Source organism: Pholcus phalangioides, unplaced genomic scaffold (genome assembly GCF_987345545.1).
Source record: "Pholcus phalangioides strain wild (caught in Gottingen) unplaced genomic scaffold, Ppha-v1.0 ptg000015l_1, whole genome shotgun sequence".
In the NCBI taxonomy this organism is placed as follows: domain Eukaryota; kingdom Metazoa; phylum Arthropoda; class Arachnida; order Araneae; family Pholcidae; genus Pholcus; species Pholcus phalangioides.
The window spans coordinates 35,983,780-36,004,093 of NW_028301608.1; the positions used below are offsets into that span (position 1 = coordinate 35,983,780).

Sequence of the window (20,314 nt, forward strand, 5' to 3'; positions counted from 1 at the left end):
CAGAAAAATTCCAAAAAAAAAAAGTTGAACCTGAAAAATATGTGAGATGAATATTTATTGTCATAATTATCATAATATAATTTACATATTATGAAAACACTATGTATTTATGATCTTAGTAAATAATACAAAGCCAATATTTATTCCATAAAGAAATCAGAACAACCAAAATTAAAGGAATGCCTCGTAATACGGGACACAAGTAGTCCTTGAAATTGTTTCAGACATTGTATTGGTCCTTGGGTTCGGAAAGGTTGAGAAACGCTGATTTAAACTATAAATGAAAGACATGAAACAAGAGGATGAAATATAAATAGAAAATAAATACAAAAGTGAAACGTCACAAGACTTCTCTGTCTTTTAGAATGTTTTTAATACAATGGAAAAACAAATTCATCAATTATGTAATTATTTCTTTCATCAATTATGTAATTATTTCTTTCATCAATTATGGAATCATTTCTTTCATCAATTATGGAATCATTTCTTTCATCAATTATGGAATCATTTCTTTCATCAATTATGGAATCATTTCTTTCATCAATTATGGAATCATTTCTTTCATCAATTATGGAATCATTTCTTTCATCAATTATGGAATCATTTCTTTCATCAATTATGGAATCATTTCTTTCATCAATTATGGAATCATTTCTTTCATCAATTATGGAATTATTTATTTTTCGGCAGACTTTTTCTTGAAAGTCCCCCGCCCTCTTGAAAAGGTCATTATTATGTAAAATAAGTTTTCATTTTTTGTGGGCCCCTCTTTTCGTCGGGGACCTGGGGCAATACCCCCAGTTTCCCCAGCCTAGATGCGGGCCTGCAAGAACCCCTTGATTTAAAAACCATTGAGATAGTAGAAGATAGACAAAGTCAATGTGCATTCAAGAAAGAAAAACCTAGTCGATGGGGTGTCACTTCAACTCCAACAATCACGTCAACAATTGCGACTATATTGTAGCTTAATAATGAAGCTCATTTATTCCATAAGTTGATTCTTATCAATTACTTCAAAAACTTCGGTCTACACTGAAAGAAAAAATAGTAAAACAGTATTTATAATAAAAATTCTATCGCATATGAGTAATATAAATTTGTAATACAAAATTTAAATAAATGTATCAATAACAATTTTTAAATTTCATTTTGTAGCAGAATTATTTTTTTTTCCAATCCTCGTGAAATATTTCAAAGCACATAAGTCATGACAAACTAACCATATATGAATTTGTTTATCTAACTAAATTACTTCCATAGATTTTTTTTCCCACTATTTATATCTAAATACAACTAATTTCCCTAAGGGAGGAAAAAACAAAAAATTTCTGATAACACGAGATTCTTTGAATACGAATCTAATTGAAAATGACAGCAATACCTTTCGATAAATTTCATCAATATTTTTTCGAGTTTTAATGATTTGATTTTAAAAAGAGGATTCGCATTGATTAACTAGATTAATTTGAAGAGCTCTGTTTTTGTTCGTGATTCTCTTTCATGTACTTATGCAATAAGCGTCTTTGAATGAAAATTACCAGTATTCTATTATTAATAAGTTTCATGCATAATACAGCTTGAATATAATACCGGGATCCCTTTTTATGGATTGATCACCGGCGTCGGAGGTGTTTCAGACATGTACGTGCTCTTTTTGAGGTTCATGCAGAGCTACCCTTAGGTGTACGCGATAGGTGCGGTCGCACCGGGCCCCGCACTTACAGTAATGATAATTTTTTTCATAAATTCTCGGAACTTACGTCAATTGTGTAACTTTTTCTTTCATAAAGTCTGAATTTCCATCTATGGAATTTTGAATTTTCATCAATTATGGAATTTTGAATTTTCATCAATTATGGAATTTTGAATTTGCATCAATTATAGAATTTTGAATTTTCATCAATTATAGAATTTTGAATTTTCGTCAATTATGGAATTTTGAATTTTCATCAATTATGGAATTTCGAATTTTCATCAATTATGGAATTATTTCTTTCATCAATTATAGAATTATTTCTTTCATCAATTATAAAATTATTTCTTTCATCAATTATGGAATTTTGAATTTTCCTCAATTATGGAATTTTGAATTTTCCTCAATTATGGAATTTTGAATTTTCATCAATTATGGAATTTTGAATTTTCAATTATGGGATTATATATATATTTGTTTCATCAGTTATGAAATCATTTGTTTCATTAATCATGGAATCATTTCTTTCATTAATCATGGAATCATTTCTTTCATCAATTATGGAATTATTTCTTTATTATAAATTCGGAATTTTCATCCATTCTGTAATTCTGAATTTTCATCCATTCTGTAATTCTGAATTTTCATCTATTCTGTATTTCTGAATTTTCATCAATTATGAAATTATTTTTTTTATCAATTATGAAATTATTTCTTTCATCAATTATGAAATTATTTTTTTCATCAATTATGAAATTATTTCTTTCATCAATTATGAAAGTATTTGTTTCATCAATTATGAAATTATTTTTTACATCAATTATGAAATCATTTCTTTCATCAATTATGAAATTATTTTTCATTTGTTCCCAATTTTTATCAACTCTAAAAGTAATTCTTACACTTATTCCGGATTTTCATGGGTGTGCTGAAATTATTTCTTTCATTTATTCTGAATTTTGTAATGGGTTATGCATTTATCTCTCTCTATTATTTTTCTTATTTTCCATTTTCATCGATTCGGAATTTTTATTAGTTTTCAGGCAATTTTTTCTTTCATTAAGTCCTAATTTTAAAATTGGTTTTTGGAATTATTTCTTTCATCAATTTAAAATTTTCTTCAGTTCGAAATTTTTATTCATTTCTTTTATTTTACATTTCATTGTGTCTATAATTTTTGTATGAACATTTTCCAGCATTTCTGAATATTTTGTAATAATATATAAATTTTCGGATGCCGATTCCTCTCTCCCACAGAATACATAAAGTCGGGGCTAAGAGGCTCTGAAATTATTAAGATGTTTTTGGATCCTATTATTATTTTCACACCGAGTCCCGCGTCTGGTGAGGGCGGCCCTGGGTTTATGTAGGATATTTTGATTCCTGAATCAATTCGAAGGATGTTCGATCGAGCAATAAAGAATTCGGGATGCGGAAATTTAGCGTCCGACATTTTGTCCCCCGACGTTTCGACCCTGGCACGTTTCGTCCCAGATGCATTTCACCCCCGGAAATTTCACCCTGTACATTTCGCCCTTGACATTTGGCCTATCCTGAGCATATGAGTGGCCAAGTAAGTGACTGACTGCGTGAGTGATCAAGTGATTGGGTGAGTTACCATATGAGTGATTGAATGACTGTATGAGTGATTCAGTGACCGTATGAGCGGGTGAGTGGCCGTATGAATGACTAAGTGAGTGATCGTATGGGTGACCAAGTGAGTGACTGTATGAGTAAGTGTGAGGGACTACAGTTTAACTGAATAACAAATATGAATGGTCAAGCGAGTGACTGTATGAGTGACCAAGTGAGTGATCGTATCAGTGACCAAGTGAGTGATCGTATGAGTAACTGATCAAGTGAGTATGCTATTGACTGTATGAGTGATTATTGGCCGTAATCGTTAAGGATGTGTTAATTGATGTGTTACTGGCCGTAAATCGTTTATTTTTATAGCGACCTGCCAGGGATGAATATGTATGAGTGAATAAGTGAGTGTGTTATTGATTAAGTGAGCGACCGTATGAGTGACCAAGTAAGTGATTGTTTGAGTGACTAAGTGACTGGTCGTATGAGAAACCAAGTGAATGACTGAATAAATGTGAGTGACTGTATGGTTGACTGAATGACCATATGAATAAATGTGAGTGACTGTATGGTTGACTGAATGACCATATGAATAAATGTGAGTGACTGTATGGTTGACTGAATGACAATATGAATAAGTGTGAGTGACTGTATGGTTGACTGAATGACCATATGAATAAATGTGAGTGACTGTATGGTTGACTGAATGACCATATTAATGATCAAGCGAGTGAGTGTATGAGTGATCAATTCAGTGACCGTATGAGATGAGTGATCAATTCAGTGTCCGTATGAATGACCACACTCACTTGGTCTCTCGTACAGTCACACATTGTCACTCACTCATACGGTCACCCACCCACTCACTTGTTCAATGCGATAATTCACCCCTTCAATTTGTCACCCATACTGTCACTCACGAATTCACTTGGTCACTCATACGATCAGGTCAGATGAAATAACCGGGGCGAAATGTCAGGGGCAGAATGTGATGGAAGAAATTTCCGTGTACAGAGGACGCAACGTACCGGGGGCGAGACGTCGGAGGCGGAATTTCCGCAAACTAAAAAATACTGTATTTGTTTGAGCATTAGCAGCTATCCGTGCTCCGACACCACTAGGATCTAAGATTGATATTCTAATTATCAGCCATAATAGCTCGAAAGTTCAAAAGCAGTCAAGAAAAAAGCTCTCAAGATCAAGATATTTTCAACAACCAAAATCGCTTTTTTTAAAGAAAAAAAAAATTTCCCATAGTTTTTTGCATGACAGCCAACCCAAGCGGATAAGACAACTTTTGCCACCGACTTAAGAATTAAAAGCCGCGTTTGTACTCGTTCCTTTTATTATTATTGAATATTTCAAAGTTCTGGAAACTCTTGAGTGAAGAAAAGCGGAACAAGAAAAAAATGCATTGTTCTGTTCCCCCACCGTCAAATCATTGTTTCTTTTTTTTTTTTGGGAAAAAGTAAGAAAGGAAGGAAGAATGTCTTCTTTAATAAATTAATCAAGACATAATCCTATAGGTGAAAGGAAATTTTTTACAGATCTTATTTTTAACATGTGTCCAAAATCTCACGCTTTTCTTCCATGACTTTGATCTCGTTTTTTTTTGGTATGTATAATTCACTCAAGTTTTTTGTTTGAATTTTTTTTATTAACGTTGTATTTTTTGTATTTTTATTTTGAAAACAAATGCATCAATTATAGTTGTTACTGAAAGAAAAAAATTTATTGAAAAAAAAAAAAAGATTCGCGGGGTAAAATGCTATTTGCTTTTTTGGGCGGGTGGTTGATTATTTGCAGAATTACATGCAAGAAGAAACACATTCCGAAAAAGGATAATCTTCACTTTTTTTTTAAAGTGTAGGCTCGATATGAAACATGAATTATCTGAATTATTATAAAAAAAAGTAATTTAAAGAATTTAAAGTATCGTGAATAAATTCCGATACGCTTATGCTCAGAATTGACACATTTATCTACGTACGGTGAGAAAGTTTGTGTACTCGTGACGCTGCACCGATCCAATGATTGTCGTTAGTGGAGATAGGCTATGGCAGGGGAAATCCACAGTCTCCAGCCCGTGGGTAAAATGCGGCTCATTAAGTGGTTCCATCCGACACATGAAAGGTGTTTCGGTAGATAAATATCAACACACACGACACGATACAGTAATCCCAAAGATGATCATAAAAATATACAAAATTGGGATCCATAGTCCACATCGTCAATTATCACCCGAAAATTTATCAGATTGTCAAAATTAAGTTGCCAACCATATGGAAAAAAACTTGTCAGAGTTAATGAAAGAGTTGCTAATTATAGTCAAAACAATTGTCAAAATTAAATTGTCAGTTAAAAAAAAACTATCAAAGTTATTTAAAGTAGCTAGTTATAGCCAAAAAAATTGTCAAAGGTAAATAAAGTTGCCAGTTACAGCCAACAAAATTGTCAGGGGTAATTAAAATTGCCAAATCTCACTAAAATTGCTGAAAAATAAAGCAAATGGCAGGAAATAGAGAGCTACTGCAAGAAGTGTCACAATGAATTAGAATACAATCCTTGATATAAGTAAAGATAAAAATTCAAGTTAGCTTCGACGAAAATACGGGAATAAACGGGATATTTTATAGAAAAGTCATGGAGGCAAAAATTATGGGAATGCCAGAAAATACTGATCACATAGTCACCGCATATATACTGGCTTCTGGCTTGCGAGCGATAGTATGAATTGCATGCGATTGCATGTGTGGACTGAGGGCTGGAAAGATTGTGCCGTGTGCACCCCTAGACTATGGTATGGTGTTCACACTTTTTCAGGTCGCTTGTGTGTGTGCGCAGTCAATGTTCATCACGACCGTACTGTTTGCTTTTCTTAACTTTCATGAGGAGAAGAAGTAGAACACGAGCATGGTTCGAATACTCGAACTTAAATCAGCTTAATGTTAATCCTTGTGAACGAGGTGTTTATTTAGATGTCCATTCGTGAGTACATAACAGAACAGAGAAGTCGAGCACTCTTAGGTGCATTTGTGATCACCGCGGTAGAAGATACAACTGCAATCTTGATGATGCCGCTCACAACTTCGAGAAAAGACCCAAAATCCCTAATTGCGATCGGTCTGAACATTCATCGGTCATTCAATGCAACTTTGATGATTTTATCATTTTTCCTTCAGTTTTTTTCCTTGTGTTTTTACAGTAAAAACTGATATTGAAAAAAAAAATTAAAAAAAGGGAGCAGTGATGCACTAATAAAAATTGAAATGAAAAATGCCGTGTGTGAAATACCTTGCATAGATCTTCGAGATGTTTGTGATAATAATGTCCTAGATGGCAAGTAGCAGTACTTGCGAACACGCCCGCCTGTTGCATGACGATGCATATTGTGACATCAATAGTAGAATACACGAACACCCTCTCTGTATCCGCAGATGAGCCTATATAACTTTGGTTTTTTTACCTCAAGTTTGAAAAATCATTGAAGGAATAGATTTGCCCCACACTGCTCATATCAGTAAAAGCATACAAATAGCACTACCACTGCTATCCCAAGTATCTTCAGAAATTCTGGCAGTGACTCATAAGTATGAATGGAGATAATTGGAGGAATGTTAAAATCATCTGGTAATACAATAGAACCTCACTATTACGAACCTCGTTATACGGACAGCTAAAAATGTTGTAAAACTTCTATCTGACGAGTTTAAAACTCGTTCTAAGTATCTAAAAAAAGTATTTAAAAAGTACGTATTAACTCGTTTAAAAAGTATTTCCAAGCAAACGGTTAAACATAGATCATTGTTTTGCGTAGATATGGATGGATACTCTGCATGATTCATACAGCTCGCCAGCTAGAAAAATTAAGGTTATTACAATGTATACATACACACACACACACACACACTGTGCCGTCTTAAAGCATGGGCCCACCCGGGCACGGCTCGGGGCCTCAGGCGAAGAGGGGCCTCACAAAAATGAGATCTGGTTGAAAGTTTCGAGAATTTGTTTGGTAGGGCCTCAGAAAAATCAATTGGCCCGGGGGCCCATGATACTCTTAAGACGGCCCTGCGTACACATCTTTTTTCAGTTCACCCTGTGTAGAAGGCTGTGTTTTTTGTTTTTTATTTAATATATAATAATAAAAACTTTTCTCTCTCTCAGCTAAGCATTGTATTTTCATTGATGCACACACACACTATAGCATTGCACCCCCCCCCCCATGAGCATTATTTGTTATAACCCGGGACTTTAATTGTAATGGATAACCTTCAGCCCCTATTAGTGCACTATAACGAGGTTCTACCGAAAAGTAAATAGTTTTTGATGTATGAATGTGTTGCTATTGCATCTAGTATATACTCGTAAAATCAAAAATAATTCTCAATACAGAATAAATGATAACGGATTCAAAAAGAACCTTATCCATACATTATTGAACAAACACTTGGACTCGTAATTTGAGGAAATCATCAAATTACCCATCCACGTGTTCTTGTTTTCTTTCCTCTTCCCGGTCAATTTAAAATTTCATAACTACACACACATTTTTTTTAGCTACTCATGATCAGTATTAATTATGCAGGAGTGAGTGTCTTGTACACTCTACATTTTTCTTCCATTTTGTTTGGCACAGTACATCGCCGAAGTTCTTAACAACTATTATCAACGAACGTAGCGGAGACTCTCCAATATACTAAATAATTATAAGTGACATTTCTACGCTCGCGATAGGCACTAATTTAGTGAAAATGAATTATACAAAGTTCTCGAAGCAAACTCGTAAATTGATTACTTTTGCTTGTCGAAGTAATTAATGCTTCGGAAACTTTATTTAATTTTCGAATTTATGCACGTTTGAACATACATTATTATTTTTTTTATTTCGGCATCTACGTTAACGAATTCAAAGATCTCTTACGAAAGCTTTAATTATAAATGATTTGCTGATGTTAATGAGCTCCCATGATTAACGTTTCTTGTCGGAAATTCTGGAAAAATCGTCTCGCTGGACAAGTTCTAAAAAACACATGAGTTTAAAATCTTTTTTCCGTGTTTTATTTAAAATTGTCATACAAAAATGTAAGACGACGATTCTCAAATGATATTCCGCAGCATTCTTGAATTCCGTGGTATTACAGGCTGCGAGAAATTTTGTCGAAATAAAATAACTGTATTTTGAACTACCGCGGCACTTTAGGGCAGGGATTCTTAACCTCCTTCAGTTGCGACCCAAAATCAACAACGTGATCCACTTTGCGACTCATTAGTCAATTTTTTACTGAATATTTCCGTACAACAAAATATTTAGTTTTCGAAATTAGTGAAACAAATACATGGAGTCTGAGCTCGAGTCCAGCTCCCGAGTGACGTGGTGTCAAAATGCGCATTTGCCACCGTGAAGTTTGTCGTCAGCGTCCCAGTTCCGAACCAGGGCAAGATTGATAACAAGACAATTTTCCAAACGAGCTTGAGGCGACGACGATAGATGGCGCCTTCATATCCAACCCAACTCGTTGACGGCAGTAAATCGCAATAAGCTATAGCGATGTGATCAGAGTTGGCGTATGATGAAGTAGTCCATGGCGTCTTAGTAATTGGACCAACAGGTCCTGGGTCCAAGCCCTCAAATCTAACAGGGTCCCACAAATTATTGAAAGCCTCCACTAATTCTGAAATCATTTCTTTCATAAATTCTAAAATTATAATTTTAGTAAAAAATTAAATTATTTTTCTTTCATAAATAAATTCTCAATTTTTATTAATTCTAGAATTGGTCATTATATCTCACATTAATTTTCAATTTTGTTAAATTATTTTTAAAGTTATTTTTCATTAAATCTATAGAATTGCTTCGGAATAATCTTCCACATATTATGGAAATGTTTTTCATTAATTCTGGCATTATGTTAGTTTTTAATTAATATGAAATTTTCATTAATGTTTGTTTCATGTGTTTATATCTTTATATACAGGCCCAGATGTTTTTCGGTATTCCAGTGCATTCTGAAATGATATCATGGCATTTCGGGTGCCGACTTCCTCCCCTCCCCCAAAATACTGTACATAAAATAACGGCGCAAGAGAGCCCATTCAGACGAAATCGTTAAGGCGCCCCTGAAACTAGTGTTGCAACAAACGGATTCATAACCTCATCTAAGGCGACATGATAAGGACCCTTATTCTAGTGGCTATAACCGGATCGTAAGTGGATTCATAAGACCCACGTCGGGAACCCCTGTGACCCAAGTTCGGGTCACGCCCCACAGGTTAAAAACCTCTGATTTAGGGTACGCGAATGAAAAAACGCTGAGAATTCTAACTGTAGTGGATGAGAATACAATATCCTGCTCGCGGGTCAACTCAGACTTTTCAGAAAAAATTTACTGCCAAGCAGAGTAATTTAAAATGATATTTCAGTTCTATTAAAATAGCATTTCTGAAGTGAAGTTATTAAATTCAAGATGCATTAAAATTAAATGATAATTACATCAAAAGACATCTACATAGAATATCTAAATTTCCTCGAGCAAAATACGGGATTGCCACCAATTCTGACCGAAAAGGTGCCATAGGCGCACGAAGTTGCCAATTATTGCTGAAATGTAAAAGGAGCAGTTAAATGGTGAATGCTCTTGTAATTTTGAAGGTTATCAAAGGTGAAATTCGAGCCCCTCTAGTCCGGTTCCTTGAGGCACCAGACCGGCCTGCCCCCCCTCCCCCCCCCTTCAGTTGCGACCCGGACCAACATTACGGGAATGTCCCAGGAAATACGTCGCCCTACTTCTACACCAGTTATAACAGGTATTTTTAAATTGATTTAATCAGTGTTTTTTATTCCTATTCAGCTCTTGGAAACCGCCAATTTAGCTTTCGTTCAGCCCGCTAAAGTAGTTCTCGTGGCTCGTAAACCGAATAATTTCTGCACTAATGCTATAGTGAAGTTTGTCTTTGAGAAAATCAAATTCAGTTACACGTGAGATTTTTTCATCTCTTAATTTTCAGTCATTTTTATTCGAATTTTTTCAGGTCTAGACGGATTTTTATTTCAGCCTAGTAAACAAATTACTGTCATTCAAAAAAATGTAATTACTCGTTTAAAATATGCAAATGAATCTTCCACTTACAGACTATTGTTTTCAGCAGAAATTTTCTGAAAAAAGTGACGTGCGTTCAATTTCTTCTCGTAACTTACACAAAGAATAGCAATTTAATTGAGATTTTATCACTTTTTGGCAGTCTTTTTGTTTTTATCTCGTTTTAAAAATATAGTTGCATTTTTTTTTTCTATCCCAGGATCCAGGACGAATTCTCAGTAATTCGGTTTCGCATCTTATTCGCGAAATTCACCATTGAACTAAAGCTAGGAAGACTGTTCTATAAAACTACTTTCTCTCGAACCTTTTAATCGACTTTTCCCGTAGTAGATGAATTCTAACTTAATTTGGCGCCTCTTAGCTTAGATGGTACATCATCGAAAAAGGGGATCATAAATCATCGATCGATACGGCTGATGATATGAATCTCTAAAGAATACGAATTTTCTTACACCTTGGGTTAATGACAATGGTTGTTATGCGCGTACTTTTACAACTCTGTGAATAAGTCTGCAAGAATCGGAACTAGAAATCTCGAAAAATATCTCTGGAGATTGACTTCGATAACGAGTCCACCTGACACTTCCTAGTGAAGCATGAAACTTCAGGGAACTCCAGGGACTATCTGCATATTGGCATTCATAATATGGAGCGGGAAAAATATGATGTATCCCTCAATCTCTCACTGACATATATCTAGTAAAACAATTAAATATGCTCTTACTTCACATTTTATTAAGAACAAATCAAAAATTATTCCTGTGATATTATTACTGAAGCCTGAAGATGACATTTACACCAAACTTTGGTAATTCCAAAATCAGAAAAATTCCTATCATACCTGTACTTTATCATAGTTAAAGGTGCCAGGCAGCAGTGTACTGTATGAACAGTCCTAATTTTGAAGGAGCTAAAAGTGTTCGCATCGAACCTTTATGAAATAATCATAATAGTCCGTGTTTTTCAAAACATCGCATGCATCAGTGTTCCTTAATATTTTTCCATCCATGGCCCCCCTCTTTTTTTTTTCCTGTGGGGCCCCCCTGTCTTATCCAGAGGCACCCCTCTTCCCCCATCAAGGAATGAGACCCTTCTTATTATTGAATTGAGCAAATTGCTATTGAAGAAAATTTTCATTTATAAGATCAACCCCTGATTCATGATATTCGTAAGGGGTTTTATATAGTACCGTCTCACATCCATGAACCCTCAGGCAAAAAATGTTATAGAGTCCCTTACTGTGGCTGGAAACAACTGCTTACGTATTTACTTACTATCGCAAATCGTGGTACAAGATCTAATCATGTAGGTTGCCCCATATTGACATCAGGGCCATACCTAGATGAGCCCATATTTTAAGATGGCCTAGGTTCTATGCAGGGGCCATTTTAGCACCATCGGGAGGGCCCCTACATTGTTGGAAGTACCTGTAAATAAATTTACATGCTTATTCCCGGAAAAAATAGTACTAAATCTCATTATCGTGAGGCCCTTCTATACACAGTCAAGGTCTTCGGGCCATACCCGAGTCGGCGCATGTGTTAAGGTGACCCGTGCTCTATGCGGGGAAGGGGGGGGGGTAATTCCACTTCATTCTGAAAATAGTCACGCTTCTTCTCACCATATTTCCATATTTTACTTGAAACTTCATTTCTTTATATCTGAAGTTTGTGACGCGAATACGTCTTTTAAATCACTTGACGATACTGGGAGCATTCGCAAAAAGATGCGTGACGAAATTCTTTAAACGCCCATATCTCAGGAAGTACCTAACCAACACCATCTATAGCGGGTAGATGGTGCTGATCAAACGCACGTCAAAAACAATGTTAGCGTCAGATGCACATAGCAAAGGTACACCCAAAGATATAATTTCGGTTTCAATATTTCTTCATATCTGGGCACCAAGCCCACTGCCCTGATTCGTAAAAAAAAAAAAATTCCGCTATATCTCGAGCAGTTCACAACGAAAATAAACGACATCGGTATCGTTTGTTAACTATTCTAAAGACAAAGCCAATGACAATTACAATGATGACATAATTAGTACCTAACTCGTGATTCAAGGCGTAAAAACGTATTCACGTCAGAACTTGTGACCGTGTCTATAACACAGCCTACCCCAATTTTTTGTGTCCGGTTTTTTTTTTCCGACAGCATTTTGTGCTCCCTTTAGGAACTTATGATGGCTCCCATTCAACTTGTATCTATACTTGATTTTCCTATAGAACAAATTATTTCGGTTTACGAACGGACTTCAGGAACGAATTGAGCTCGTAAACCGAGGGTTGATTTTATGTGTAAAAGATACCACAAAAAGTCCTCGAAAACTTCAAACTCGTTAAGATGGCTCTGAGATTTTCATAGTCACTATAATCGTCTTGGAAAAATATAATTCACGTTTTAGAGCCTTACTAAAGTTCCAAATTTACTTCCCGTGAAAAAAAGGAGTCCTTTAAAACAATAATAATAACACAAAGTTCAAACTTCATATCGGTTTTTCCTTCAAACAATAAAAGACCATCCAATAGAAATGAAAATTCTTACCGAATGTACCTTTGAAAACTACATACGATATGTTTACTCTTTTTCTCAGAAACTTATATTCGGAAAACAAACAAATGAAAGCTCATACACATTCCTCGAAATTCTAGAGCAAATAAAATCCGGAATTTGTTCTTCAAAAGCACAAAATTCACTGAAATTGTAAGGGAAAAAAATATTTTTACAGTTATTTCAGGTCAAAAATATGCAAATATTCATAAGTTTATTAGAAGAGAAAAAAAAATAGAATATCAAATGAAGCTTCAAAAAATATAAATAATAAATATTAGGATTGAAATCTTCATTGATTTTAAATTCAATTCATATTCATTTCAAGAAAAAATATATATTACTTTCGTGATGAGATTATAAGAATCAATAGTTATTCAAACAAATAATCTACTCCTAGAAACAAAGTTTGATCATATTACTTTCTTGTTATATAATCACAAGTTTGACATATACTTCAATGGAACTACGCATCTCCTAGTTATATTATATGGGACTTTGAAAGTAAATACCTAAAAACTACAGGGATTACTTAATTTTCCGATATTCGAATACACGGAAGAGATGTTCGGAGAGTTATGTTATTAATGAGATGATGATAATTTAGTAAGGGGGGAAAAACAACATAAAAACGAGGAAATATTCGCGAAAAGAGGAAAGTCAACACAAAAACCTGAATTAATTCGTGAAGTTACGGACAGATGCGTCCACAGAAATGTTTACCGATATTATTATTATTGAAATATATAAATATTCCTCAGCTGGGGGAATCGGTTATTTAATAATCGTTTTATTCGGGGAAGGAAAGGGATATTTACTTACCTGTGTTTTATATTAGATGTTCCGTATTTTTCCGGGAACATTTAGCTTGCGAATAGGGATTCGGTGCTCTATAGCAGGAATTAATAAAAGTAAATCGGTTAGTTTTTTATGAGTAGAATATTTTTTGCAGAAACATCAGTTGATATAATTATAGTTTTCGATTATTTCATATATTGAAGTTTGTTTTCGTTTCCTACTTTGTGAGTTGTATTCTTTTATGTACAGGATGTCTCATAAATTCGTAAATACAGTCGACGCCACTTATTAGAAACGGGGATAATGTTAGCTTTCGGGTATTGTTATCACTTTTGCAAAGAACAGAACGGATCAATATCACAACAAGGGAAAAATTCGTTATTGTTATCGGGACTTCGAATAATGTTATCATTTTTATTAGTTCAATGTCGTTTTTTTTTTTAAAGGTTTAACCCAATTAGGCTGACCATATTTCTTCGAGAAAAATGCGGGAAATTTGGTTCGCAAATACTAGAATAAACGGGACAACGTAAATTGTCGCTACAAAGGCACCAAATTATTTCAAACTTGTCAAGTATCCCCAAATAGCCGTTTTCAATCCGCAAGTTTGAAAGAAAATTCGTAATAAGGTCGTTTCTCGTGGTTCAAGAATCACAAATATTTTGATTCTCATTAATCGATTCAACTTTATTTCCTCCATTCCCTATCCCCAACCTTTTCCCCTCAAGTCAAGGGAAAAAACTCTCTCTGATACCAGAACATTTCCATTTCCAAATCCATAGACTTTCTGGATATTATGCCAAGTTGAACTTCGGGAAAAACGTTCCGTTCTCTCTACTGGGAATCGAATCCAGGACCTCTTGCAAACTGGCAAGCGCACTTACCATTATGCCACAGAGAAATGAAACATTTTCCCCCGAAAAAACACGCACAGTGGCATGCGGCATGGGAAATAAAAAATCATTATCCATCTCTATTTCCATATTTCTTTAAATTTTTACTATGTGCTCTGGATGTGTTTAATGTGCAGGCAATGTATCCACGTTTTATTAAAAAAAAAAAATCAATGCTACTCTCAACGCAATAATTTCAACACGTCGACTCATAGTTATTGAGTTATGAAAATTGCCTGCATCCACATTTTTTATGAAAATAACGAATTCAAGTAAGATCCATTTGAAAAACGGTGAAAACCCGAACATTTTTGTGAAAAAGTCGGGATGGCCAAAAAAAACCCAAGAAAAACCTGGGGTTCCGGGAAAAAACGGTGCCCATAGTCACCCGAGAATCTAGCTTATTTTTTTCTTTTTCTAGTAAGTTATCGTTATCAGGCTGCAAGACTATTTTGCCAATAGAAGGCTAGGAAGTGTTCTAACCCCCCCCCCACCCCCGTTGACAAACATTTCAATATTTAACGTCATAATCAGTCCGTATTGTTCGCTGTGGTGGAGCCACTTGCAATGGAACTTCCCATAGTGAAGGCAAATGTATGACGAAAAAAAAAGCCCCTTCACTTCAGTTCTTGATCAGTTTCTGTCAGTTGAATAGACTTTTTTTTCGAGACAATTTCTTAAGGGCTCTATGAAACGTATTGTACATTTTTTTTAAAAATCGCAATTCGTGGTATGCATTGGTCAGTTCCAGTTCGTTCTAACATCTCACAATTATTGTTATCAGAAACCCTCAGTCCGATGTGATCACATTAAGCGGCAGGGACTAGTTTAAAAATTCATAAAAATTGAAGTGACTTGTATAATTCGAATTGCGGTTTTCGAACGAATGATACGGGGGAAAAAATTAGTTCAACGTTTTGTCGATAGAGTATGACAAGAAAAACACACTTCCAGGGCAGAGAAGTGTTCTATGAGTATTGTACGCGAGAATTCTAGCTTAATCATTGTTAAAGGGCCCGATTGCCCTAAATTTATATTTACATTCCGGAGTTTATAGAATTGTTATATGGATGATTGCTGAAGCTGGCTATCAAATTATCTTTTTTTGCTTTTCTTGAAATCTTGAAATCCCGAATGGTAGAGGGTACTCACTGAGTGTATAGGCGCTGATGGCCTCTTTATCAGGGCCGCAGCTAGGGGGAAGAAGGCGGGTCTCGTGTCCCGGGCGCTGGACCAGAGGAGGCGCAAATTTCATTATCAAACTTTACCTTCAACATTACAAGGGGGCGCCAAAATGCGCACTTGCCCCGGGTGACCAAGCATCTAGTTGCGGCCCTGCTCTTTATCATATCTATGCCGATTCGAAAACATTAGTGCGCTAAGCTAATGAATTTAATAATTATTAAATTTATTTCAGATTATTTTTGGGCTAGAAAAATACAATAGATCCAGCTAAATCAAGTTAGATAGTGGGAATGGACCATGTCCCTACCAAGTGTAAATAATAGGCTATATGCAAAATAAGAAGTGCGAAGATTTAGATGATGATCAAGGTGAATAATATTGAAAATATTGTGAACATTGGTGTGTGCATATTTCGTTAAAAAAAAATATATATATATACATACACACACACACACACTGCACTAAATTTTATCATGATGGATATGTTTACATGTGAAACATAATTTTCATCTAAATTTTCTACTGATCAAAAACCGATTTTCAAATTGCTGGGCATCTGCTGCCATCTTCCAGCATACTGCAGAAACTCAATTGTTTCAGTTTTGCTATTCTGTGAATAGATGACGCTAGTAGTACCGTTCTCCAGATCAAATTCATTGCATATTTAGTTTTCTTACTTCTCGATAGATGGCATTAAACAAGGTTGTCAACAACACGTGTCGGGATGTAAACAATAACAAATTCTCTCATCGTGGAGGAAACAAAGGTTATTATAAAATTATAATTGATTTGTTAAGTTAAGAATTATTGGATTATATATATATTTTCTTTTGCTTACTTTCAGTCGTGTTGCATGCCTTTAGAATTTTTATATTCTGTTTATTTCGTCGTAAAATAAGTAGCAAATTCCATTAGGTTATGTCAAATACATGACCCCACATCCTAGAACGGGAGCGCCCTAGGTCATAGGCGAAGATAGACTTGAAAGTCTGGGGGGACCACGATGATGATGATGATGATGTCAATTCATATATATACTATACACAAACATTAGATCAATCGACTCCACCTCTGACGCGGGGGGGGGGGGAGGCAGTGCCATCTTAATTAAGACAAAAATTCCCCCCCCCCCCGGCATGCACCAACCCGGGCACGGCCCGGGGGCCTCAAGTGAAGAGGGGCCTCAGACAAACGAGAATAAACAGAATTTCTCGAAAATTAGCCATGTAGGGACTCAGAAAAAATCATTGAGCCCGGGGCCCCCCGCTGTTCATAAGACGGCCCAGGGAGGCATTGCTCCCCCCACCCCGTATCTCCGCTCATGCCCTAGGCTGCAGCCTCTGGCGTTCCCCCAGACTAGACTTTTCATGGGGCCCTTTACAGTTAATTTATAGCGTGGGAAAAAAAAATGATGAGAATCGTTCCGGGCCCTGCCAGCCTCACCCCAGGGCCGTCTTAAGAGTATCATGGGCCCCCGGGCCAATTGATTTTTCTGAGGCCCTACCAAACAAATTCTCGAAAATTTCAACAACATCTCATTTTTGTGAGGCCCCCGGGCCGTGCCCGGGTGGGCCTATGCCTTAAGACGGCACTGCCTCACCCTCATGGGGGTCATAGTTAAATATATTGTGAAACACCATTAAATTTTTTTTTTGAACTGTTAAATTGTTTGGATTAATTCACTCAATTGAACTATTTTTTTTTAATTGTACTGTTTCAAATATTTATTTTGTATATACAGGGTGTTCTGTTAATGGACCGACAAACTCAGAGGGTTGTTAGTAGACATCAAGAGGAACAAAAATTGCAATGGAACATGGTGTCGCAAATCACACTGAGAGGGTAAAAATCGCGAAAAACGCATGCAGGTTTTGCCATCACACTGGAACGACAAAAAGTACAAAAAGATTTATATTTGATTAATTAATTACAAGAGTTGTTGGGAGTGGCAGCCGTTGATGTCATTGCACAGTCTACAACAACGTAAAAATGATTCCTGGACACTCTCCAAGATACCAGGTATGCTTTTGATGTCTGCCACAGTGATGACAATCCGCTCTATGAGATCGTCTGGTGTGTCCACGGGGGTTGCATAAACGAGTGATTTAAGGTGATATCAGGTATGTATGATCAAATGCATTCAGCGATTCATTCAACTGACATCCACCTTTCGTCTCCTATGGACTCAGAGCCTGCATGCATTTTTTGCGATTTCCACCTTCTCAATGTGGTTTGCAACACCATGTTCCATTGCAGTTTTTGTTACACTTGACGCCTAATAACAACCCTCTGAGTTTGTCGGTCCATTAACAGAACACCCTGTATATATATATTTGAGGGCTCTAACAAGGTTCTTTTGAAGTTTAAACCAGTAACACACATTAATTTTTTAGGTTTTAATCTTTTTTTTTGTTAATCAATTTTTTGCATACAAATTTCTATTTACGGTTATATATTGATGGTATCAAATAAAAATATATTCAAAGTTTCCGATTTATTCAAGATCAATCAAAATAAAGAAAAATTCATTATTGCCTGTAATCACCAATCTTCTCAGTAAGTTTGATAAATATCCCTACATTCATAACTTTCACTGGTGATTATGCATAATTGCCGAATAAAGTTGGTAAGTATGTTAAATATAGAAACCACGAAACGAAATAAATAGGGAAAGCATTCGGGAATATCACTTAAATTTGATCACCTCTCAGTTTCTCCCATATGTGATTAGCGCACTAACATACAGTACTTTGCCATAAAAATTAAATTAAACAAGTGTTATAAGAATTGAAAAAACCAAAAAAACATAAATTATTACCAGTCTCCTGATGTTAACTTTCTTCACATTTATCAACATTCTTAAACATAATCAATAGCATGCTAGTCCTGTTTTCAAGAGGGCCTGGGTTCAAGTCCCAGCAGTGAACAGATAGTTTTTCTTTCAGAGTTCACCTCGGCATAACATCCAGAAAAATATGTGTTTTCCTTGATAATCAATATCACCTATCAAATCCATTGTTCCAGACTGAAGTTTGAGCCAAGTGTCTGGTGAATTTAAGTAATTCATTGACAATTTATCATATTTACCAATATGAGCTGGGGATTATACATAATCATGGCAAATATAAATTTTGAAAATTTATCAGACTTACTAAAATGGTCAGTGATTATGCATAATCATACATTATTATGCATAACAATAGGTGATTATGCATAATAATTGTCAATTATATATAATAAATGTCAATTATGTATAAATGCTGATTTATCACATCTACTGTAACACACACACATAAATGTATGTTGTGGTAAAAGCCAGAAGAGACTGGTAAAACCTACATTTCACTAAGGCGAGTTGATAAGAGCCTGAAATATGCTTGTAAATGTTTTCATTTTGGACATTTACCAAGTCGAAGCCTATTTTTAATGAATAAATCAACCACCACTCATTAGTTCCTTAAAAATTAATAATTATAGCTGATAATTATTAATATCAATTATTAATATCAATTATTAATATGTGGCACAAATAAATTAACTGCCACAGACATATTAGTTGCTGACACTAATTAAACTATTGTTAAACTGTTTACTCCTGATGATGATTAAGTAATTAAGCCTATTAATTATTATTATTAACTACCTAATTAATCTACTCCAACCATCAATAATCATCACGACCATCAGCAGTCAATTGGTTCATTGAAAAAGGATTTTAACTGTTCAAATTAAATAATTTTCTCTGAACAGTATGAAGTTTAAATCAATCAATTAATGGTAATTGATCATTATTTTGTTAGTGTCAGAAATTATTGATTTCTAGGGGTTGATCAATAGTTAATAATTAAATAATTATAATCATGAAATAAATAAAATAAAATAAATGATTACAATTATTAATTAATGAGAGTCAGGAACTTTCATAATGGTTAATTTGTTCATTATAAACGAACTTGGTAAAAGTCTGAAATGAATATGTTTATACTAGCATATTTCTGGCTTTTACCAACTTGGCTTGATAAAACCGAGGTCTTACCACACACACACACACACACACACACACAATCTTCAGGCTTTTACCTTAATATATATATATACATCAAATGTCTCTCTTGAAAATATTTTTCACACAATCTTTAACTGAGTATAGCATTGTTACTAATTATTAGGAAATATTTTATTACAATGTATAACACATGTAAAATCAAATCTGTATGTAGCCTATAATATTTTCTTCCTGATAATCAATTACTTAACATATTCATGGAAGGCTATTATTATTAGGAATATTATTTTTGATTGCATTTTCTTTTATTTCGTTGCCGGTTATAAAGTTATCATTTTGCAACTTACTGGAAATGGCTGGCAAAAGCAAACCAGACTGGATGTCATTGAGACTACTTCGAACAAGCCTGGCAGTTCCTTTTATCAGCAATATTTTTTTAGCCACTTCCTGGCTTATGGGGAAGTGGCCATTGAAGAGATTTGGAGTGAGTATGATACAT

General features: G+C 35.0%; 1 protein-coding gene and 1 long non-coding RNA gene across 2 annotated transcripts in view; one reads left to right on the forward strand and one right to left on the reverse strand.

The window, feature by feature from the left end:
- Positions 1-715: 715 nt before the first annotated feature.
- Positions 716-20,203, reverse strand: LOC149075928 (uncharacterized). Its single transcript, XR_016194025.1, has 3 exons — positions 20,163-20,203; positions 12,928-13,078; positions 716-1,032 (listed from the first exon to the last, which is right to left on the reverse strand). It is a non-coding gene; the product is annotated as an uncharacterized LOC149075928 (long non-coding RNA).
- Positions 16,506-20,314, forward strand: part of LOC149075929 (reelin-like) — a 90,065-nt gene continuing 86,256 nt past the window's right edge. Inside the window, exons 1-2 of the mRNA XM_089243445.1 lie at positions 16,506-16,575; positions 20,144-20,299. The gene's annotated coding sequence lies outside the window, so the exon portion shown is untranslated. The remainder of the gene's footprint in view (positions 16,576-20,143; positions 20,300-20,314) is intronic.